The sequence below is a fragment of the Mesoplodon mirus genome (genome assembly GCF_964341445.2).
Source record: "Mesoplodon mirus genome assembly, chromosome: 2".
NCBI classification, from domain to species: Eukaryota; Metazoa; Chordata; class Mammalia; order Artiodactyla; family Ziphiidae; genus Mesoplodon; species Mesoplodon mirus.
In genome coordinates, this window is record NC_138977.1 from 189,962,679 (window position 1) to 189,986,750 (window position 24,072).

Genomic DNA, 24,072 nt, shown 5'->3' on the forward strand with positions numbered 1-24,072 from the left:
TACAGAGGTTATTGTAATTTTGAGATGCTGATTTGATCTCTGGCTCATCAGTTTTCAGGTAATAACACTGTGTAAAAGGTTCAGTCCAGGACAATTAGTTCTATGTCAGACAGATGTGCCAGAAATATCAAGAATGAATATTCAGTTCCATAATAGTCCAGTGAACTTCACAGAGAGGAAACCTACTTCACAGCCACAATATTCCTTTAGCACACAAAGTTATGCTGATGTTAAGAAAGAAATGGAGAAAGAAATCTGCAATAAAAGGAGTAGCTAGCTCAGTAAGACTCAACAGTGCTACTGGCTGGGATGGGGGAATGGTGGGAGAAGTGGGGGAGATAGAGGAAGCAACTCTAAGAGACTGTAAACTCTTACAGAGGCTAGCAACTCAGTAATATTTTTATAATAATATAAGAACAACCTGGGGACAGCATTTTCCTAAGTAAGAATAGCTAAGAAGAAAACGCAATTAAAACTATGCTTGTCCTTCATTTTTTTTTTAAATAAGAGAAAGCTCACTTAGACATTAAAAAAATCAATCTCATAATAGAAGACAGTCTTTTAAATTAAATAAATGTTAGTTTAGAAAAACTAACTATACTGGTCTTTCTAGTATCATCATAGATTCATCATGGACCAACAGTGATCATGGGTATTTGAAGCCACTTCGTTTATAACATACTGAATATTTTATAAATATATATACACCAATATTAAAATGTATGAATGCATCATTACTTCCATACCAAAAATGATGAATTCCATTGGATTTCCCTTGTGGTCCAGCGGTTAAGAATCTGCCTTCTAATGCAGGGGATGCGGGTTCAATCCCTGGTCAGGGAACTAAGATCCCACATGCTGCAGGGCAACTAAGCCTGTGTGCCGCAACTACTGAGCCCATGCACCACAACTAGAAAGAAGCCTGTGCACCGCAATGCAAGATCCTGCATGTCACAACGAAGATCTCATGTGCTGCAACTAAGACCCAAGGCAGCCAAAAAAAAAAAAAAAAATTCTAACTTCACTGTAGAGGATTTGGGTAATATAAAAAATAAATCTAGGAAATGTACAGAAATGTCATCCAAAGTATGACCAGGTGTAACAGTCTGTACTCGAAAAAGAATGTGTCTCTTAGAAGATAGCTGCTGAAGCAGTGAGGTAGAGCACACATCTGAGGCTCACATGGCACCACTCCCACTCCCTGGAGCGAACCCCCTCAGCACAGTGAGCATAAACTCTGGGCCTCTGAGATCCTGGCACCTCGGGCTGCATCACTTCCTTCCCTTCCAGTGCTCCCGCTGCTGTCTTACAGTAATCAAAATTTCCCACACGCCCATCTCAAGCCAACTTTATTACAAGAAGCTTCATGCCTAGACCAGCATCTCCCACTGTCTGTTTCATGGTACCCTGTGGAATGTTGATAGGTAAAAAATGAAAATTACACGACTCAAAAATGCCCTGGGTAAAGTTTGGGAAACGGTGAAACAAAATTCAGAAGATCTTATTAGGTTTCAATATGTCAGCATCCTTCAAGAGGAGGCTATGGAATGGCTATTTCTCAAAAATTTTACTTGGGAAATAGTTTTAGAAACAAATTTGTTTTGTTTTGCTACTTATATTAGAATTCAGATCTTAGACAAGTAATGTCGGGAAATAGATTATACATTTGGGGTGGAAAAAAATCCTTTCCTTTCAATATCTTTCCACTTAAAAACAAATTAATGTAATGTTACGCCTGAAGGCATTGCCTTAAAGTTATTGATAAAGCCCATTGATAAAAGTTGAGCAATTGGCAGGTGAGTCACTTTTGATTAATCAAAATTTATAATTCGTTTCAGTCCTCTAACTTCTGCCTTTTTGATTTACACACTATAATACAAGTATATTATTATTTTTTCCTCTGGTTTGGGGTATATTTATCACTGGATTTGGCATGCACAGTTTAATTACTCTACTTGAATATCAAATAAAAGCAAGTAAAAATAAATGACCCAGGGCAATACTCTCTTTCTGCAATTTCAAAATAACGGATCAAGTAAGTTAGCAGTGAAGTATACATTTTAGACTACTGTACACAATTGTGTGGGCTGCTTCTAAGCAACAGATTTACTATTTTAAACATATTAAAGCCATTTCACTGATTATCTCTTTTTGTGGATCAGTAGTAATTATGCCTGAGCTGTCTTTGATTGTTGTCAAACAGTGATGCTAGCTGTTTTGTAAATTCAGCAGGGGAGTCACATTTGAGAGGTCAAGGTCTAAAACATGTAACCTAAACTAACTCTGGAACAAATCCAATGACCCCTTAAATCAAAGCAGGGGGTCATTCTCTAGAATTCTTTTAGCTGGTGATCCCAAATCATCAACACATTAAACAGCTACCCTGTCCTCCTTCTCTTAATAGCTACTTTGTTCTTACAAATAGCTTCTTTTCTAGAGCAGGGAATGGTAATTAGGATTTCAGAGTTTGGTACAGCCAGCCAGCATTAGCATCTTGGCTTTGTGTGTTGAGGATTAATAACAGTAGCCATAATGATGACAGAAAATTATAATAGTTCTAATTACTAATATTCATTTTAGGTTGGTGAGCAGCTGTTAAAACATCTCTTTAGAAGTGAAAGTTCAGCCGCATATCTTTTTCACCAAATAGGGAAAACTTTAATGCCAATTAGGAAGGAAGATTACAAATTCGAATGTCAGTCAAAGTGCACTGTAATTGTTCTTTATTAACTTTTTTTTCTCTCTCCACCTTAAGCTTTCTGGCTTTTTAACAGCTGACAGTGAAAGTAATGACAGGAGCCCCAGAAGCCTCCCTGTTTCCACTTAAAACAACCCTTTCCAATTCAATAAGGGAAATTTCTCATCTGTTTGCATTTGAAGAATGTGATCTGTTTCCTCAAAGGTGTCACTAACTGGTATGCCTAGAAAGTCACTGACTACTAGTAGTTATTTTAAGGCACATGATATACTGCCAAGAAAGTCTTCCAGAGAATTGAAGTCTAGTCCCTCACTTCCAAAATCAGCTACAAACACCTTCAGCAAATGACTTCTTGGCAAGCAAGTCCATCATTTCCTCTATGACATTAAGAAGTTAGAATTGGTCGGTGTTTCCTAAATTCTCCAGACCACATGAATCACCAAGGATATTATAGAGGGAATGGATTGTGACCGTGGTCTTCAGCCCAAACTCAGTATCAGAACATCCAGGTCAGAGAATACAAAATCAGAGTCAGGGTTAAATGGCAGGAAATTGTTTCCAGGACCCTGGAGGGTAGGAAGCAGGGAGAATGATCCTTCAAGACCATTTGGGCACTGACTCCATCCACTTCCATCAGATAAGGATGGGACCCTGCTGATGCTGGTCACAAACAAGGACAGCCTGATATCTGTCAACATTCTCTTAAATCAGGGGTCCAGCTAGTGAATAGTCTCTGTAAACTTTCTCTGTAAAGGTCCAGCTAGTGAATATCCGAGTCTTGTTTCTGTTGTAACTATTCAACTCTTACTGCAGAGTCAAAGCAGTCATAAACAGTAAGTAAAGAAACGAATGTTGCTGGCTTCCAGTAAAACTTACATTTGAATTTCTTATAATTTTCATATGGCTTGAAGTGTTATTATTCTTCTGCTTTTTTTTTCAACCATTTAAAAATACAAGAAACATTCTTAGCTCACATACAAAAATAGGTGGTGGGCTATTTGCTGATCCCTGCCTTAAATGGAAAGGCCAAAATTTTAAGGTAATGTCTTTTCAAATGACAACAAAAGCCACATAATGAAAGGACAGGAACAGAATCAAGTGTCACTTTCTCTTTTAGTCCTAGCAGGATCCCACCTGTCTCAAATGTCACCAGCAGCAGGGTATTCATAGGAGAAAGGGGCATGGGAAAGGTCTGCAGAGATAGACTGTGTCTGCTCCTGCTGGTCTAGCTACCTAACTTCCATTATGTTCTGTTTCCTTAACTAAATAAATTGCGAAACTATGACATGAATGGGAATCTATGAATGCATGCATGCATGTTTGTGTGCTTCTGTGTGTGTATGTGTGTACGCACATGTGTGGTCTCTGCTGCCAATCTGTAATTCGACCTGCAAAGTTGCAGTGCTGTTTAAAATACAGGTTTCCAGGCTCCTCTCTAGATATGTTTCAGTAGTTCTCAGGTGGTGCCCAGAAATCTGTATTTTAAGCTACTGCCCCAAGTGAGTCATATGATCTAATCTTTTTAGGAAACTAATATTGGAATCAATGTCCAGCACAAATTGAAAGTTCACAGTACACTTTCTTGCCCAATCTTCTCTTGGGCTACAAGGATGACCTTTTCTATCTTATACATATAAAATTTGTTTTGTAAGTGATATCATCATCATACATACCAATCTTAATACTAAAAGGCAGGACTGTGGACCATGATGTCCTGAAGCAAGAAAAGCTTCTAGAACTACTCAGAGGTGCTGCTTAGGGAAGAAAAACAACAACAACAAAAACATGCTAAGCAAGACTTGTTCAGGGAAAATAGGCCATAAGCTATCAGTCTATGGTGAACTGATATGACCATAAGCAGGCAAGACAGAAAGGATCACACTTTGCTGATACTTTCCAAACACTGGCAGTTCTGAACCATTGGGAAACTCAGTAGTACACAGAGCAAGTAAACCCCCAGACACCCACAGTAATCAGAGATGAGGAGACTCTGTCTGAGCAAAGAGGTTGGGCAGGGCCACACGTCTATGATAGCTTTGCTCTAAACAGTGGCGACAGCCGTGAACCAAAGGGCAGCATTTCTTGGAGTCAACTGTTCAACAGTATCTCCTGGCACAAACAGCAATCCCCATCAGAAGCACCATCTTGCAATATAAAAGACAAAGCTGGCTATATCAATTCTGCTATGGGTCAAAAGTCTCAACAGGCTATTATCCCCTTCAACACCTTTTCTATTCCCAAACTTATACTCCCTTGAGTTTAATTTTTGCTATTTTTCTCCATGTTCCTAACTGGTCCGTCTTCTTACAGGTTATCTAGCTCAGTTTGGATTTCTTCTTCATGACACTGTCATCCTGTAATTCTGATTGCTGTAGATCTCTCACTGTAGTTTTGTACAAAATTACAGGTTTAAGGAAGAAATTGACTAACTTTTTAATTTGCTCAGAGAGACGTACTCACTTTTTTGATGCCTATTATATCACGCTATTTAATTATTATTAGAAAACAATTTTTGATGAAATCAATAATTACAGTAATAGCTAACAATACAGCCTCACTTTATGCCATGCATGTGCAATGTGCTTTATATGGCTATCACATTTAATATTAAAACACAATAGTTTCTAGTATGACCTGTAAGGACCTTGGAAGTCATCACTCTCATCCTCACAACAAGAAGAAAGCTGAACAAACTGATAATCAGTAATTTTTCTTAGAACTGAGGTCACGGGGCCAACTGCAGCCCTGAAAACTGGGGATGGGGATAAAGAGATTCACAACAAAAGCCCAGAGGCAGAAGCCCCCAGCTGGAGCCAGTATAGGTAGGAACACTTTAAACCATCACTGATGCATTGCTAGAGGCTCACTGCAGACTAGCTTGAGAATTAAAAACTCCTTGAGGGTCCAGTCTTACAGGGGTCCCCACACTTTCCTGAGTTCTACCCTCTACCAGGTTCTGACCCTGAATATAAGTTAAAAATCCCCTGTGCTTCCCTCAAGGAAAGAGGAAAGTCGTCATTTTGAAATATACTCAGAACTCTCTCTCTCTTCTGTTTAACAAGACCTTCCCTCAGGAAAACTATTTTAGCAGAGCCAAAGGAGGTTTTAATAAGGCTAACCAACCTCAGTGAAGAAAATAACTCAATTCCAGTCCCCTCTAGCCTTTGATATGAGGGGAAAGAAATACCTAATTCAGGCTCACTAAAGGACTGAGACTTAATAACAGGACTATAGAATAACTTCCTCCCCTCCACACCTTACGACCTGTGAGGGTTAATTTTATGTGTCAACTTAACTGGATCACAGTTATTTGGCTAAACATTATTTGTGAGTAAGCCTGTGAGGGTGTTTCTGGATGAAATTAGCATTTGAATTGGTGGACTCAGTAAAGCAGTTTGCCCTCCCCAGTGTGGATGTGCATCATGCAATCTGCTGAGAGCTTGAACAGAACCAAAAGGCAGAGGAAAGAAGAATTTGGCCCTTCTTGCCTGACCGCTTAAGCTGGAGCATCAATCTTCTCCTACTGTTGGCACACCTGGTTCTCAGGCCTTCATACCCAGACTGGGACCTACTCCATTGACTCCCCTGGTTCTCCAGCCTTTATATTCAAACTGAATTACACCCCCAGCTTTCCTGGGTGTCCAGTTTGCAGATGGCAGATTGTAAGATGCCTAGGCCTCCAAAATTATATGGGCCAATTCCATATAACCTCTCTCTCTCCCCATATATATACATATATACAGAAACACACACACATGCACACACACATACAAAACCTCCTATTGGTTCTGCTTCTCTAGAGAACCCTAATACTCCACTGCATCAGTAGTGCTCCTGTACAGTAATGGGAGATTATAGCTGAAAGAAGGCAAGTCTCAGAATCTATTTAAGAAGGAACTTCCAGGGAAACCCAAAGACAAGAGAGGAGGAGAAAACAAAAACACTAGAGGAAATTTTAGCCTTTGACACCACTGCTACAGCAAACAGTAAACACAGTCCAATTCTTAGCCAGATAAACACAAAACATCCCACTAAAGTCTGTCTACTTAGGTTCTCGTTACCCAATACATCATGTCTTACTTTCAACAAAAAAGTTACAAGGCATGCTGAAAGACACAAATACAATTTGAAAGATAAAGCAAGCCTCAGAACCAAACTCAGATATGGCAGAAATTCTAGAATTATCAGACAAGAAATTTAAAATAACTATGAATAATATGCTAAGGGTTCTTACAGAAAAACGTGGATAACATACTAGTACAGATGGGTAATGTAAACAGAAAGATAGAAGCTGTAAGGAAGAATCAAAAGGAAATGCTAGAAAATAAAAATACCATAACTGAGGGCTTCCCTGGTGGCGCAGTGGTTGGGAGTCCGCCTGCCGATGCAGGGGACACGGGTTCGTGCCCCGGTCCGGGAGGATCCCACGTGCCGCGGAGCGGCTGGGCCCGTGAGCCATGGCCTCTGGGCCTGCATGTCCGGAGCCTGTGCTCCGCAACGGGAGAGGCCGCAGCAGTGAGAGGCCCGCGTATCACAAAAAAATAAATAAATAAATAAAAATAAAAAAAATACCATAACTGAAATGAAGAATGCTTTTGATGGGACCCATCAGTAAACTGGAAATGACCAAGACAAAAATCAGAGTTTGAAAAACATGTAAATAGAAACTTCCAAAACTGAAATGCAAAGAGAAAAAATGAATGGGAAAAAAAGAACAGAATATCCAAGAACTGAGGGACAATTACAAAAGGAGTTGATTATTTTCTTATATTCCATATGTGTAATGGGAATAACTGAAGAAAAGAGAAAATTACAGAGGAAATATTTGAAGTAAAAACAGTCGAGAATTTTCCAAAATTCACAACAAACACAAAAATCACAGATGGAGGAAGCTAATTGATCATCTAATAGAATAAATACAAAGTAAGCATATAATATTCAAACTTCTGGAAATCAAAGACAAACAGAAAAACCTGAAAGGAGGCAAAAGAATAAAAACACTATGTACAGAGGAACAAGGATAAGAATTACATGGGACTTCTCTTCATAAACCACCTGCTTTAAGCAAGAAGAGCATAAAATGAAATATTTAAAGGCCCACCATCCTGGGATTCTGTGTACAGTGAAATTATCTCTCAAAAGTGAAGGAGAAACAATGTCTTTCTCAAACAAAAACTGAGGGAACATGTCACTCAATTTTTTTCCAAATTGAATTTGTCATTCAATTTGTTTTCATGACTTGTCAGAAATGTTAAAAAATCATTCTTCAAAAAAAAGGAAAATGACATAGGTTGGACAATGTCCACATGAAGAAGGGAAAAGTGTTAGACAAGGAATAATAAAGGTAAAATAATTATTTTTCTTATTCTTAATTGCTCTAAGAAATACAGGTTAAAATTATAATAGCTACAATGCATTGCTTATTATTAATCTCATGAATACACGGAATGCATGATAGTGGGATAAGGAGAGGAAACAGTCTGTTACAAGGTACTTGCACTACCTGTGAAGTAGTATAGTGCTACTTGAAAGACTTGAACTAACTGAGAAGTAAATTGCAAACTCCAGGGCAATCACTAAAAAAAATATATAAAAAGAAAAAAACTATATAATTGTTATGCTAAGAAAGGAGAAACAACAGCATCATACAAAGTGCTTAATTAAAACAAGAACAGGCATAAAAAGACAGAAAGGAAGGAAAAAGGGAAGGAAGGAAGGAAGGAAAGAACAAAGGCAATGAATAGAAAACAGTTAAATGTATGGTAGATATTAATCCAAGTATGTCAATAATCACTTTAAATGAGAATGATCTAAATACACAATTAAATTACAGAAACTGTCAGAATGGATAAAAAACAAAACACAACCATATACTGTCTTCAAGAAATCTACTTCAAATATAAAGACCCAGAGGTTAAAAGTTATGTGATGGAAAATGATATACCATACTAACACAAATCAAAAGAAAGCTGGAGTAGCTATATTATTTTTAGATAAATCAGACTTCAGAGCAAGGAGAATTATCAGGGATAAAGAGGGGTATGCATCATGATAAAAGGATCAATACTCCAAGAAGATATAACAATATATAACAATTCTTAATGTATCAATATATGTGCCTAATAACAAAGTATCAAAATACATGAGGCAAAAACTGATAGTACTACAAAGAGAAATTGATGAATCTACTATTATAATTGGAGATTCAATACCCCTTTATTGGAAATTGATGGATCCAGCAGGCAGAAATTCAAGAAGTATACAGTTGAACTGTACCACCAATCAACTGGATCTAATTGACATTTATTGAATAATTCATTCAACAACAGAATACACAGTTTTCTAAAAGTCACATGGAACATTCACTAAGACAGACCACATTCCTGGCCACAAAACACGCTTTAACAAATTCAAGAGAAGAGAAATCATATAAAACATGTACTTATAGTGGAATTAAACTAGAAGCTAATAGAAAGTTAGTTGAAAATTCCAAAAATGTGGAGATTAAACAATACACTTCTAAATAGCACATGGCTCAAACAAGAAGTCTCAAGAAAAATTAAAAACTATTTTGGTCTAAATGAAAATGAAACTACAACCTATCTAAATTTCTAGGATGCAGTGAAAGCAGTGCTTAGAGAGAAATTTATAGAATTTAATGCATACAGTCAATAAGAGAGATCTAAAATCAGTAATTTAAGCTTCCACTGGAGGAGACTAGAAAAAGAAGGGCAAATTAAATTCAAAGTAAGCAGAAGAAAATAAATAAGATTTAGAGAAGAAAACAATAAAATTGAAAACAAGCAACCAATAGAAAAATAACTCAATGAAACCAAAAGCTAATTCTTTGAAAAAGATCAATGAAATCCATAAGCCTCTAGCTAGGCTAACTAACAAGAAAGAGAGAAGACACAACTTTCTAATATCTGAAATTAAATAGGGTACATCACTACAGATCCCATGGACATTAAAAGGATAATAAAAATATTATAAATAGCTCTGTGCCATTAATTTGATAACGTAGATAAAATGGACCAATTGCTTGAAAGATTCAATCTGCCAAAACTCACACGAGAAGAAACAGACTATCGGAATAGGTCTATATCTGTTAGGGAAATTGAAATCAGTAGTTACTAACTTTCTAAAACAGAAAGCATCAGATGCAGCTGGGTTCACCAAATGTTTGGTAAATTCTACCAAACATTTAACAAAGAAATGATACCAATTCTATAGAAACTGATCCAGGAAACAGAAGCAGAGGGAACACTTCCCAACTCGTTCTATGATAATTGCATCACCCTAATATCAAAACTAGACAAGGGCCTCCCTGGTGGCGCAGTGGTTGAGAGTCCGCCTGCCGATGCAGGGGATACGGGTTCGTGCCCCAGTCTGGGAGGATCCCATATGCCGCGGAGCGGCTGGGCCCGTGAGCCATGGCCGCTGGGCCTGCGCGTCCGGAGCCTGTGCTCCGCAACGGGAGAGGCCACAACAGTGAGAGGCCCGCATACCGCAAAAAGAAAAAAAAAAAAAAAAAAAAACTAGACAAAATATTAGCAAATTGAATCCAATAATGTATATAAAAATATACACCATGATCAAATGGGATTTATCCCAAATATGCAAGATTTATTCAACATTCAAAAAATGCTATAATCCATCATATCAACAGGCTAAAGAAAAAAAATCATATGATTATAATATACAGAAAAGCATTTCACAAAGTCCAATACCCATTCACACCGTTGACCTCTGAACAACAGGAGTTTGAACTGTACAGGTCCACTTATACTGGGAATTTTTTTTCAATAGATACTACAGTACTACACTACCCGAAGGTGGCTGAATCTGCAGATGTGGAACCACCGATAAGGAGGGCTGACTATTGGACTTGAGTATCCATGGATCTTGGTATCCAAGGTGGGTCCTGGAACGAATCCCCTGCAGATACCATTCATGACCCCACCCCCCCAAAAAAAAGAAAGAAAGAAAAAGAATAAACAAAACAGATTCTCAGTAATCTAGGAGTAGAGAAACCTACAGTTAAAAGCATACACCATGATGAGAAACTAGATCCTTTCTCCTAACACAGTGAATAAGATAAGGATTTTCCCTCTCAGCGCTCCTATTCAACATCATACTAGAAGTCCTAGCTAATATATTAAGAAAAATATACATATACAGATGGAGAAAGAAAAAATGAAACTGTTCAAAGGCTACATAACTGTCTATTCAAAATAATTGACAAAAAGACTCCTGGAACTAATAAGTGATAAGGCTAATACACAAAAGTAAATTAATTTCCTATATACCATATGAACAAGAGGAATTTGAAATTAAAAACACAATATCATTTATATTATCTAAACTACAGATACTGAAAAAGGGGGAATGAAGGGCAGAATAAATAGGTGGAGCACAGGGGAATTTTAGGGCTGTGAAACTGTATATCATATACAATACTGTAATGGTGGATACAGGCCATTCTGTATTTGTCAAAATACAAAAGACCCACCAAAGAGTACAACACACAACAAAGAACCCTTAAATGTAAACTATGGACTTTAGTTAATAGTCATGTTTCAATGTTCGTTCATCAATTGTAAAAAAATAAAAAATAAAAAAAGTACCATACCAACGATAGGGTAAACTGTGAGTGGAGAGAAGGGAGTATGTGAGAACTCCTTATGTTTTCTGTTCAATTTCTCCATAAACATGAAACTGAGAAATAAAGTATGTTAATGAGAAAAACAATGGTGTTTCAAAAACATAAAAAGGGAAATCAATCCTATGAGGTAAGTACTGTTATTATATATTCCAGAAGTGAAAACTGGCACTTAGGAACGTTATGTAACCTTTTCAAGACCAAATATCTAGTTAATTGTGGAAACAGGATTAAAACATGTTGCCAAGACTGAAACCCAGGCATTATCACAAATATACAGAGATATATAAATACAACACACACACACACCGTTGACCTCTGAACAACAGGAGTTTGAACTGTACAGGTCCACTTATACTGGGTACTACAGTACTACACTACCCGAAGGTGGCTGAATCTGCAGATGTGGAACCACCGATAAGGAGGGCTGACTATTGGACTTGAGTATCCATGGATCTTGGTATCCAAGGTGGGTCCTGGAACGAATCCCCTGCAGATACCAAGGGACAACTGTATGTGTGTGTGTATACACACACACACACACATATATATATAAATGTATGTATACACACATGTAGGATAACTATCTCTATTCTTTAGATGAGAAGCTAAGTAAAAAGAGAGAAAAGATATGTACACTGTAAAGCTATAGATTGGGGGATTGCCATAAGCAAGTACTGAGCTGAAATTGTAGGAAACTGGGAAGATGGCTTCTAGAGGCTTTTATTCCCTTGTTATCAAGTAGTCATCTACAATAGTTCAGCTCTGTGCCTAAGGACATTATACTGGAAAGTTAGCATCTTTATCAGTGCTCCCCTTCTTTAGAATATGCTTCCAAAGGTTTGGCCTTTGTTTTATCTCCCTAACATGAATAAGGGAGACCAGAGACCTGATAGAAGAAAAATAAGTCTTATTCCTTTTCCATGATCTTGTAGCCCTTGGCTCTCCATATCTTCTCTGTCTTTGACTTTTATTTTGGGTCTTTGGGAATCTTCTACTTATGACCTCCATATCATCAGATAGCACTTATGAATTCTAGTATTTCAGAACGCATGGCCCTGATCCTTGCCACATTTGCAGTCTAGTTGTGATGATATCATCCAAACATACAACAGAATAGTTCTGTTTCATTCACTGAGTCACTCATGTAGCACATATTTACTGAAAACCTACTTAGACTATTCTTTCAACAAATATTCGGGCTTCCCTGGTGGTGCAGTGGTTAAGAATCCACCTGCCAATGCAGGAGACACGGGTTCAAGCCCTGGCCCGGGAAGATCCCACATGCCGCGGAGCAGGTAAGCCCGTTCATGACAACTACTGAGCCTGCGCTCTAGAGCCCGCAAGCCACAACTACTGAGACCACGTGCTGCAACTACTGAAGCCCATGCATCTAGAGCCCATGCTCCAAAACAAGAGAAGCCACTGTAATGAGAAGCCTGCACACCTCAACAAAGAGTAGCCCCTGCTCACCACAACTAGAGAAAGCCCACACAGAGCAACGAAGACCCGACGTAGCCAAAAATAATAAATTAAATACATTTATTTAAAAAAAGGATTGTTCAAAATACTATTTAAAACAAAACAGATATTCATTGGTTATGTAGTAAATGTGGGGCATAATTCTTATGCAAATCCTTGCTCTGCTGGAAACTTGGGATATAAGCTGAGACATATCCTACCCTTAAGGTATTTAGAGAAAATTGGAAAAAAGACAAGTTCCAGGCAATACAGGAGCAAGTATATGATTCTGAAGCACAAACTATAAAAGAATTAAGGGACCAACAAATAAGATAAGGCAGAGTCAGTCAAGGCAAGCTTCTAAAAAGAAAGACTTGATTTTAAAGAACATCTTTGGAAGAGAAAAAAGGAGTCAGGGATAGCCCAACTGCTCTCATGCTCACTATAACAAATGATTCTTGGAAATGTAAAGTAATTTGCACAAGTCATATGAAGCAAAGAGAATGGCAGAACAGTATTGCATTGCAAGTCTATTTACAAAACAAAACATGCTACCTTTATTAAAATAATAATTTTCTGTTGTAAGTAATAAAATGAATGGTAAGCCTTCCCAGAGAGCGAAGAAAAGCTCACTTATAGAATCTCATAGTAATTAAGGGCACACACAGGACATGAAACACACAGGAGTTTTCTATACAGCTGCAATCTCACTAAAGCCTTGGTGGGTCACAGTTCCCTCCTCATTAATACTGACTAGCTTCTGATGAACATTCATGCCTGAAATACTGCCTGCCTTGGTTCAGCCTTATCTACCAGGAAATAGCCTTGTAGCCACTGGCCTAAGAAACTGCATGATTCCTTCTCTGCAGGGGTGGTAGGCTGACTTGCAGTGGATTCTCGCGGGGGCCCGGCGGGGACATGCAGCCAAAGGCCTTGGGGAGACTTGGAACTGAATGCCCACTTTACCCCCTGCTCTAAGCTGTTTGATAGCTCTCTCCAGCCCAAACAAGCTTTGTATTTTGTGTAATGAAAGCCCAACCGGTTTTCTTATCTTTAGCTTCTTACTGTAAGTGTAAGTGGGCTTCTATTCTTCAATGATTTATGTCTCGGATGCCAACTGTGTACAAGCCCCTGAACTAGTTTTTTTTCTTTTTTTTTTTTTGGAAGCTACAAAGATGCCTCAGATTAAAAATTAAAAAAAAAAAAAAGTTGAAAATCTTGGGTCATACTTTCTTTTAATCAGAGCAGCTTGTCTAATTCAGACCAGATGTTTATCACTCTGCTCTGTAAAAGGAATTCAAGGTTTATCATGATCTGCTCCAATACTAGCAACTAGCATTTTGTAAATAGGATCTCACACTTATGCTAAAGACGAGCCACTAGTTCATACTTTCACACAAATTCACTATTTGTTTATAAACCCCACAAAGGGGAGCGAACCACAAGTACCAAGCAGGCTTATATATTCTTATATGGCAACCACTTCAAGCACTCTCTACAAATGTTCTCTAGAAAGCTGATTTATTACAGATCGGTTTCCTAGTTGCAGAGCACATACGTTTTAATGAATTACTGGCAGCATAAAGCAAAACATACATATCCTGATGATAAAATGACTAGAAATGGCTTGTTTAAAAGTTTGTTGAAGGCATAAAATGGATTCCTGTCATAACAAATTAAAAATGCTGACTGGGAAAAAAATAATTACTCCCGGGGAGGAGGGAGGGGAAAGTCAAGTAAACATTTTCAGAAGGAAACATTTCCTATTTATATTAAAGAAAAAGAAAGAGTGGGGGATGGGATAAAGTTTTCATTTATGCTACAAATCTTCAAGATGTAATACAGCATAGGAATAAAAGATGCCAATTCCAGCTTCAGACTGGATGGAGTAAACTACTTCCCCATTAGCTGTATTACCAGAGCCTCAGTTCCCCCAGCTATAAACTGGGAAGAGTAAAAGTACAGCTGACCCTTGAACAACATGGGTTTGAACTGTGAGGGTCCACTTACATGCAGATTTCTTTCACTGAATATGAAATACAGATGCCCTTAGCCTCGCACAGAGTTAGCCTTAGTAAGTTGAAGGTATTACTGTTGCTTTTCTCAACTGCTTACAAGTACCCAGTGAAAAGAAATACCAACATAGTACTAGCCTTTACAGAACTTACAATCTAAAGTGGTAAAACTTCACAAAACTAGAGACCAACTTAAGGCAATGGACAAGCACGTATTTCTTATATATAATGATAACTAAATAGATCTAGGAGATATAGGAGAAGGAAGTCCCTAAAGGGAGAGAAATGAAAATGACTGAGGCTCAGAACTAGAAAAGTCTCTGTTGAGAACGTGACCATACAGAATCTTAGAGTTAGGCAGAAGCTGAAAAGTCAATGTTGTTCAAGCACCAAATCAATGCTTAAGTACCTACAACATCCTAACTAATCTCTTTTAACCTGTAGCTTTTCAAATATGTATGATTTCTGTTCATACTTAACATTTTGTACTATATTTTGCCATCTGTGATATTTGCAATGGCTGTCAACTCAAAGTCACCTCTTCAGATATAACTTTCCTAACCACCCTAGCTAAAGTAGTCCACCTGTCCTTGGCAGTCTCTACCATATTACCTTATTTTATTTCCTTCATACTTTTAGCAGAGTTTCCCAAGTGCTGTCATATCTACCCTACAGCAGAATTTCCCAGTCTCAGCACTATTGACATTTGGGGCTGAATGGTCATTGTAAAGCTGTTTTATGCATTGTAGAATGTTTAGTAGCATCCTGGCTTTTATCCACTAGAGGCCAGTGGCAGCCCTCTGTTGCCCTCAATATTATAACCACCATAGATGTCTCCAGACATTACAAAATGCCTGCTCCGCCCTTCAGATGGAGAGCCCAGTAGGACTTGGGACAGCCAAAATCCCTGACCAGTCACCTCCAGCCATAAGGAGTTTTATTTGTTAACCTCAGTATGTGTGCAGGATAAACATTTTCCATAAGTGTCAATTTGTGAAAGGGTTTGGTAAGCACTGCTGATGGACATCTGAAATTATGTTTGCATATTTAATGGTTTTACATTAGTTCTTCAATTTAAGACCCACAGCAATATCACAAGAGGTAGAAACTGCTGTTACCCCAATTCATCAATGATGGGTTAAATTATTCGTCCAGTCTATTTTTAGAGATGGAGCTCCCTATCTTCTGAACACAGAAAATTGTGTCCACTAAGTTAAAAAGGAATCCAATACCCTCCCCCAAAGTCTTCTCCAGGGCAAATTTCTAAGTTACTTCAATTGTTTTCTTCCATTGTTTCCAGCAATATTGCCTATACTCTACTGAGTCTTCACTATCCTATCCTTCTGGATTTTTTTTTTCTTTTTAATCATGTGCAAAACTATACATTTCTCCTCTGGTACCTCATCTTAGTGGATCTCACCCATTATTCCAACCTGTTTAGATATTTTGGGTCTTTGTCACATGTAGGGCCACTGGTTCAACTCAAGTGAGGAAGCTGAAGAAAAATGAAAAACTGAACATTTTGTAGAATGTGGAATAGGTTATATAAATAAGTAAAATATGTAATTTAAAGAGGTAGAAAGTTGAGGGTGAGAATGAATTGTATAAATGCTTACAGATCAAGTAACAGACCATTTTTCAAAGAAGCTGAACCATTTTACAAGCCCACCAGCAACATCCTAGAGTTGTAATTTCTCCATATCCTCACCAACATTTGTCACTGTTTGTCTTTTTTATTCTAGCCACCCTAGTGTGTATGAAGTGGCACGTAATTATGGCTTTGATTTTCATTTTCCTAATGACTATTAACATGGAACGTGCACTTATTGGCTTTTTGTGCCTCTCCTTTGGGAAAATATCTATTCACTCATTTTTTTTAAATTTGTTTGTTTGTTTGTTTATGGCTGCCTTGGGTCTTCGTTGCTGCTCATGGGCTTTCTCTAGTTGCAGTGAGCGGGGGCTGCTCTTCATTGTGATGCACAGGCTTCTCATTGCGGTGGCTTGTCTTGTTGCAGAGCATGGGTTCTAGGTGCACAGGCTTCAGTAGTTGTGGCTCGCGGGCTCAGTAGTTGTGGCACATGGGCTTAGTTGCTCCGGGGCATGCAGGATCTTCCCGGACCAGGGCTCGAATCCATGTCCCCTGCATTGGCAGGTGGACTCCTAACCACTGCGCCACCAGGGAAGTCCCTGTTTATTTATTTTTAAACTTTATAAAATTCACTCAGTTGTAAGTATTCTTTATATATTCTAGATACAAGTCTTGTGATAATTTTATGTGTCAACTTAGCTGGGCCATAGTGCTCAGACATTTGGTTAAATATAACAGCATTCTGGATTTTTGTGTGGGGGTGATAAGATTAACATTTAAGTCAGTGAACTTTGAGACAAGATTAACATTTAAATTGATGGATTTTGGACTTCCCGGGTGGCGCAGTGGTTGAGAATCTGCCTGCTAATGCAGGGAACATGGGTTCGAGCCCTGGTCTGGGAGGATCCCACGTGCCGCGAAGCAACTAGGCCCGTGAGCCACAACTACTGAGCCTGCGTGTCTGGAGCCTGTGCTCCGCAACAAGAGAGGCCGCAATAGTGAGAGGCCCGCGCACCGCGATAAAGAGTGGCCCCCGCTTGCCACAACTAGAGAAAGCCCTCGCACAGAAACGAAGACCCAACACAGCAAAAATAAATAAATAAATAAAATCGATGGATTTTGAGTAAAGTAGATTACCTTCCATAATGTGGGTGGGCCTCGTCTAGTCAAATGAAGATCTTAATAGAACAAAGACTGACCTTCTCCAAGCAAGAAGGAATTCTGCCAGCAGATGGCCATTGGACTTGAACTGCAACATCAGCTCTTCTATGGTCTCCAGCCTGCCAGCCCATTCTGTAGATTTTGAACTGGCCAGCCTCTACAATAATACGAGCCAATTCCTTAAAATAAATATCTTTATATATATATACATACATACACATCCTATTGGCTCTGTTTTCTCTGGAGAACTCTAATACAACTCCCTTATCACATATATGATTTGCAAACATGTTCTCCCATTCCACATTACTTCTATAATAGAATAAGATGTGCAGATATTAATATTAAACTGAGAGTCTGTCTTTATGTTTTAATCTGTCTTTACGTTTTAATCTCTCCACCCTGCCACAAAATACACATACACACCCTTCTACTTTCTCCTTCAGAAGCAGCCATTTGCCCCACAGATGGGAAGACACAAAGGAACCAGGGAGATCTAAACAGATAACATTCCAAATTCAGAGTCCTTCAGTCCAGAGCAATTGGGAAAGAACGGTTCTTTAAATTCCCTCCAGCTTGGCTTTGAATAGCAAGAGCCAAACCTAAAGGAAGGGAAGAAAAAGTTTAGTCATAACAATAGATTTCAAAGAGAAACAATAATGTTCCTGTCTACTCCACCAGTTTCTTTCCCAAAGAGTCTAGGTCTGTTTAGAATGATAAAAAGAGAGAGCTTCACAGCACTCCAGTAACTCATCAAGTACAGGACTTTTCCCTTGTATTACTCACAATTGGAGAGAATGCAAAGGAATCTGGGAAAATGCCGACATGACATGGTAACACCAAGGAGCAGTTGCACGGCTAAAACAATGCACATTTAATCAGCCCTGGGGTACCTTGCAGTAACCAAAAGTGCCTGTGTTATGTTAACCTCCTTTTCCAATGATGATCCCTGGACAGAAATCTGATATTTGCTTCTTACCATATTATCAAGATGAAAAAAGCTTTCTTTCCTTGCCTTTTTTCTATTTTTCTCATCATGTCCCTCATAATATTTCAAAAAGTCTAATGAGTATTATTTGTCTAAGATATTGTCAGGGCCATAATAGTATAAATATCCCAAAATGAAAACATAAATGCCCCATCTAGGGACACAAACCAAAACGACCCATTATTTAGGCTCAAATGTGTCCAAGGTCCAATCATATAAAGTTGCAGACTCAAAGGCATAGAGCTCTTAAAAAGCTGGTGAAGCAGAGGTATTTTTCATTCTAAGACAACTAAATCCAATGTTTTAATGAGAGAATTGGACATGAAACAGATTTCAATATAAGCAAAGAAGTGGTTCTCATATGCTTTATTTTCCATTTAAAAATCAGGAGATTTAAATATAGCACCCATGTCCCACTTCTATTCATATGAAGGAAAAATGAGCTATACCAGAGGTAAAAAGTGAATTTGTTGGCTTAACTTGGTTCTTCAATCTGACATTTTCAATTTTCCTTGAGTTATCTAAACATTTTCACCCTTATTGGTGAAAGCATAACTCCTTCCCAAATTAATTTTAAAGCTCCTATGTGACATGATAATAGGTAAATCTCTGCTCTGCCTCTCTATAAGAAAATGTTTTTACTTGTCATTTCCTTTAAAGATGTCACTACAGCCCTGATATGTGGATATGTATTAGACATTGAGTTTATTTACAGTGACTTTTCCCTATCATGTTTGGGTAGGTAATCACTGAAAGGAGCTATTTCTCAGATGGAGATTAGCTACGGGTTGTTCCATCTATCTGAAAAATGTAATTCATCTATAGAAACTAATTATGTGTACATAAAGGAAGAAGGAAAGTGTGTTAGGTTACTACAGTAAGAAAAAAGATTAGATCCTATTTATAATTTCACAGCTCTTTTTGTTTACACATAAATACTTCCTAGGCTTTCAGAATAGATTCCAATATTTGACTAATTCATTCAAAATAGTTTTCACTGTACTATACAGGATAGTATAGAGGTTAATGAAACCAGTTTATAAAGTCAGACCTTGCTATTCCCTACATGTGCCTAAAAATTCTCTTACAGTTTATTTTACAAACTATAAAATGACTTCCCTAGCAAATCAACTCTGAAGCTCTTAAAATGATCTCTGGTATTTATTAAGACTTAATCTGAGTCAGATATGAGAAGAACATACTAGGGTGAGAATGAAGGTGAATAATTATTGCATCAATTATTCAATAATTAATCAATTATTCTCAGCCCTGTACTTCAATTTGTCTTGCAAAACACAACCTAAAAAAAATGCTGGGATTGTTGCTCTTGATCTGGATAGACCTTTGGCCAAGAACCTCTTTATATCTATGTGTAAACACAACTTCTCAAACTAACTAGAGAAAACTTTCCTATGTTCCTGAAAAAGGCACAAGAGATTTAATATACAAAGGAAATATTTGTACTATGTGATATAAAGGGAATGGAGAGAGGGGCACTAAATTGCTACACTAAGAATAAGGATATTTGTTTCTGTTTTATAATCTCATAAAGAAGAACACATAAATGGGTACATCTACACTAGAAATTATGGAAGGGGGTAAGTGGGAGTGGGATGGGCAATGGCAGAAATGACCTATATAATGGTTTCTCTCTCAGCTTTAAAATAGGAGGCCCCAAGCGTCATTTATTTGTCCTCCAGTCACATGTACCCTCCTAAATCACTTTACCAATAACATTATGTTCGTTCCTCTTTCTATCTGCTTAATTTTTTTTTTCTCTCTCTCAGTCCTTGACTACCTTGTCCCTATTCTTTAATTTTTTCCCCCTTATGCTGGAAGTATTGTTTCATAATGAATACAAGGAATGAAATAGTCCATAAGAAAGTAAATCAACATACAAACATCTAACTTCACCTGGGTTATTTTATCTAAATAATTGGTCTGTCCCTTTATAATCCATTCTTCTCACAGAGAGATATCATTAAAATATAACCCAGATCATGTCATTTTTATGGCTTAGAACCCTCAAAATCTTCCCACTGCACTGAGAACAAAAACCTTATCACAACTCCTTATTACAACCGGCAAAGCCCTCTGCCATCTGGCCTTGCCTATTTTCTCTAGCCTCATCTCACCCTACTATAAACCTTTTTTCTGTTCCTTAAGGACAGAAGACTCATTCCTAGTTTAGGACCGTATGCCTTCTCTTCCCTCCGCCCTGTACACATGGCATCCCATATCTGCATTTCGATCTCAGCTTAAATACCACCTTCCCCAGAGAGGTCTTCCCTTAGTAAACCAATACAGTGTGGCCATCTCACTCGATGACATTTTGATGCTATTTTCCTTAATTCTCATCTGTACTTCCCAATGGAACATATGATTTGGGAGGACAAGGCCCTGAATCCCCAGAGTTTGGAATAATTACTGGCACGTGGCAGATGCTCCATAATATTTGTTAAACAAACAAGGCTGTAAACTTCTTTGTTAAATGCAAGGATTATACTGTCTTCTTTTCAAAATAATCTGGGATTCTTTCATTTTCTTGTAGATGTTGTAGGAAAAAAGCTCATTTATTATGCAAGCAAATTTCCCTTTAATGTTATGTAACATTGGTATTGCTTTTGTTCTTCCAAATTTGCTTCACTCTATCTCATACATAATTTAATCTAATTTCTCATTGTGCTTGTTTATTCAACTTGAGTTGAACACTTTCATGCACTGGTTAGTATATTCATATGTCTACCTCATATTTTGTCTGTTTACTTCATTTGTGTATGTCTTCAAAACAAATGTGTGGGCACTTAATCATCTGTTTCTATTTTCATGCAGCTTTGCTATAGACTGTACTGTGGCTCGTATAACACAAATTAAGGCATCTTCTGATTAGAAAATCTGACATAAAATACTAAAATATTTCTTCGGTCAGAGTTATTTATAGAGCTATGGCTATTGTTTTGCAAAACATAGCAAATGCTTCCACAGCTGTGGAAAAGAAAGGAAATGATTAAAGGATTTCATGGGATTTTATTTTATTTTATTTTGGACGGGCTTGATTGGGGCCAGTAAATTTGTACTTTAGTTCATTTTGTTTAAAGAAAAGAAAAAGAAAAAGGTCATCAGAGAGTTCTTCAGTATACTCAACAAGGAAAGCAAAAAACAAAAGAACTCGGAAAAGCAGTTTTACATTTACAGAGGTTGCAAGTACAGTGGTTGGCACATTCAGAGAGAAATGCAGTCAGTATTTTTTCTCATGAATCTTTTATACTTGAACATAGGAATCAAATGTGACTTCCGCTTTACTTTGTGTTCCCATATAAGATGACAGAGACCAATAAATCCTAGGAAAGCTCACTGTGATAAGACTCAAACTAAGAATTTGTGGATATAAACCTTTGAAGTTCTATGGATCATATAATTACTGGTATATAGTTAGTACCTAGAGACAAAAACATTTCCAGTTTCTCTCTATTGTAGCACAACTCCAAAAATTCTTCAGCCTCCTGAGACTAAAATCCATTGATCCCACAGTCACTCACTGGCCCTTGCTCCCCTTCTTCTTGCACAATCGAAATTCCAGGGTCAGTCACTACAATCCTTCCTTCATATGCATCCGCAACTCCCTATTCCCTCTTTCAACCACTCATCTTTTCCTGGCAAAATACCAACCCTGGTTAAATCCCATTCTCTGTCTACTTGGAACTTGAATCCAGGCAAACAAATGGGGTTGAAAAAACATACAAATGGGCTTGTAACCAAGACAGACTTAATGGTTCCCTCACTTTGACTAAACTTTAGACAGCCTTCTTTCTGACACTAGGCTCCTGATCTCCCTTTTCTTGGAGCATTTACTTTAGAAAGTTTTCAACTGTAAATTCTTAATTTGCCTGTTTGAGATGCACATCTTCTTCCAGGCTGTTGGCACCGGTTGTTTTACAGCTCAGGAATGTCTTTCTCAAGAACCTAGGAGCCATTCCTTAAAAAAGTAATCAAGAAGAAGATAGCGCCTCTATCTCCCAGTCTCTATGGGTGGGTAGGAGCCTAACTTCCAGAAGGGACAATCAGCAAGCACAGATGAACTAGTCACATTGACCAACCTCCTCCCTATTGGAGAACCACTGTTAGAAAAGGTAGATAGCGAGATATGAGCAAAGAAAGGGGGGCATGGGCCACGTGGCAGGAAACCATACATCTTGTGAACAACAGGGGTCCTGGAGACAGGCAAAGAAAGGCGGGAAAAGGCAGGAATCTCCAACGTTCGAATGTAACTTTTTGTCCATTAGGCCCTCATTACAATAAAATTAACCTTGTAGATAAGAATTTCCCATCATGCACTGACACCATGACACTTCCAATCAAGACTAAATAAGGACAAAAATCCCTCCTCCCCTCGGGAAGGTGGAGGTGGGATGAAAATCAGTGAATACGAGCCAAAACCCCTCCCTCCTCAATGAATAATCCACCCAATCATTTTCACACCCCATATAACTAGCTTGACAAAGAAACTCAGGGTGGCTGTTTACCTGAGTCTGCCAGCTCTCCCCTTGAGAGCTTACTATTGCTTAATAAATCCTCACTTTGCTTTCTTGACTACCATCTCATCTCTGAATTCTTTCTGAGACAAGAACCTACTTTCTGATAACACCCTACTGGAGTACTTTTCCACCAGCTCGCTCCAGTGCTTAAAAATCCTCCCACCTTTTGGCCCCGCAGAGTGGAGTTTGATCTCTCTCTCCTATCGTACAACTTGAATGAACTCTTTTTGCCTGTTTAATTGAGATTAGGGATTGGTAACATCAAACAGGGTCTGAATGATGACTGTCAGTCATACTGTGTATTCCTAGTCCATTCCCTCTTCTATTTTTCTCATACCTTCTCCTCTGTCTTCAAACCTCTCAGACCTCTACCCCATCCTCATCCTCAGTGGATGACCTTGCTTTCTAGATTATAGAGAAAATAGAAGATATCAGAAAAGGTTTGACAGAGTGCCAACCACTCCATCAGTCCCCACCCCATCTGCATATGTGCCCAGATACTCTGCCTTCTCTGTCTCTATAGGCACTAGGGACCCTATCCCCTTGTGTTCACTCAAGACACTGCTTGTATAAACCTCCTCTCTTTTTCCTGCTTCAATATTTCTTATGTTTTATAGGTTCTGTGAAAAGTAAGTAACAGTGACACTTTCACATTCAGGCATACAATTACGTGTGTAAAATATGCTTATATGCTAATAAAATATGTACCCAACTGCTAATTTCTGTTATAAATTTGCTAATCTGAAGCTTCAGAGTAGCAATTATTACAATCTTGCTTTACACCAATTGAAATAAGAGATAAATACGCAGTCTCCCATTCTTGGAAGTCAAAGTAACAATATGTTTGCCAGAGCGAAAAGTTTTTTTCCCTCTACAGTTACACTGATTTGCACATTTCTAACTGTGTATAAATGTCGGATATACTGAGCTGCTTTTTATTTGGAGCCAAATATATAGCTCATGT

At 38.1% G+C, this 24,072-nt stretch overlaps 1 protein-coding gene across 2 annotated transcripts in view; it reads right to left on the reverse strand.

Moving 5' to 3' along the window:
* PRKG1 (protein kinase cGMP-dependent 1) overlaps nucleotides 1–24,072 on the reverse strand; it is a 1,245,509-nt gene that overhangs the window by 320,096 nt on the left and 901,341 nt on the right. The window lies entirely within an intron of this gene.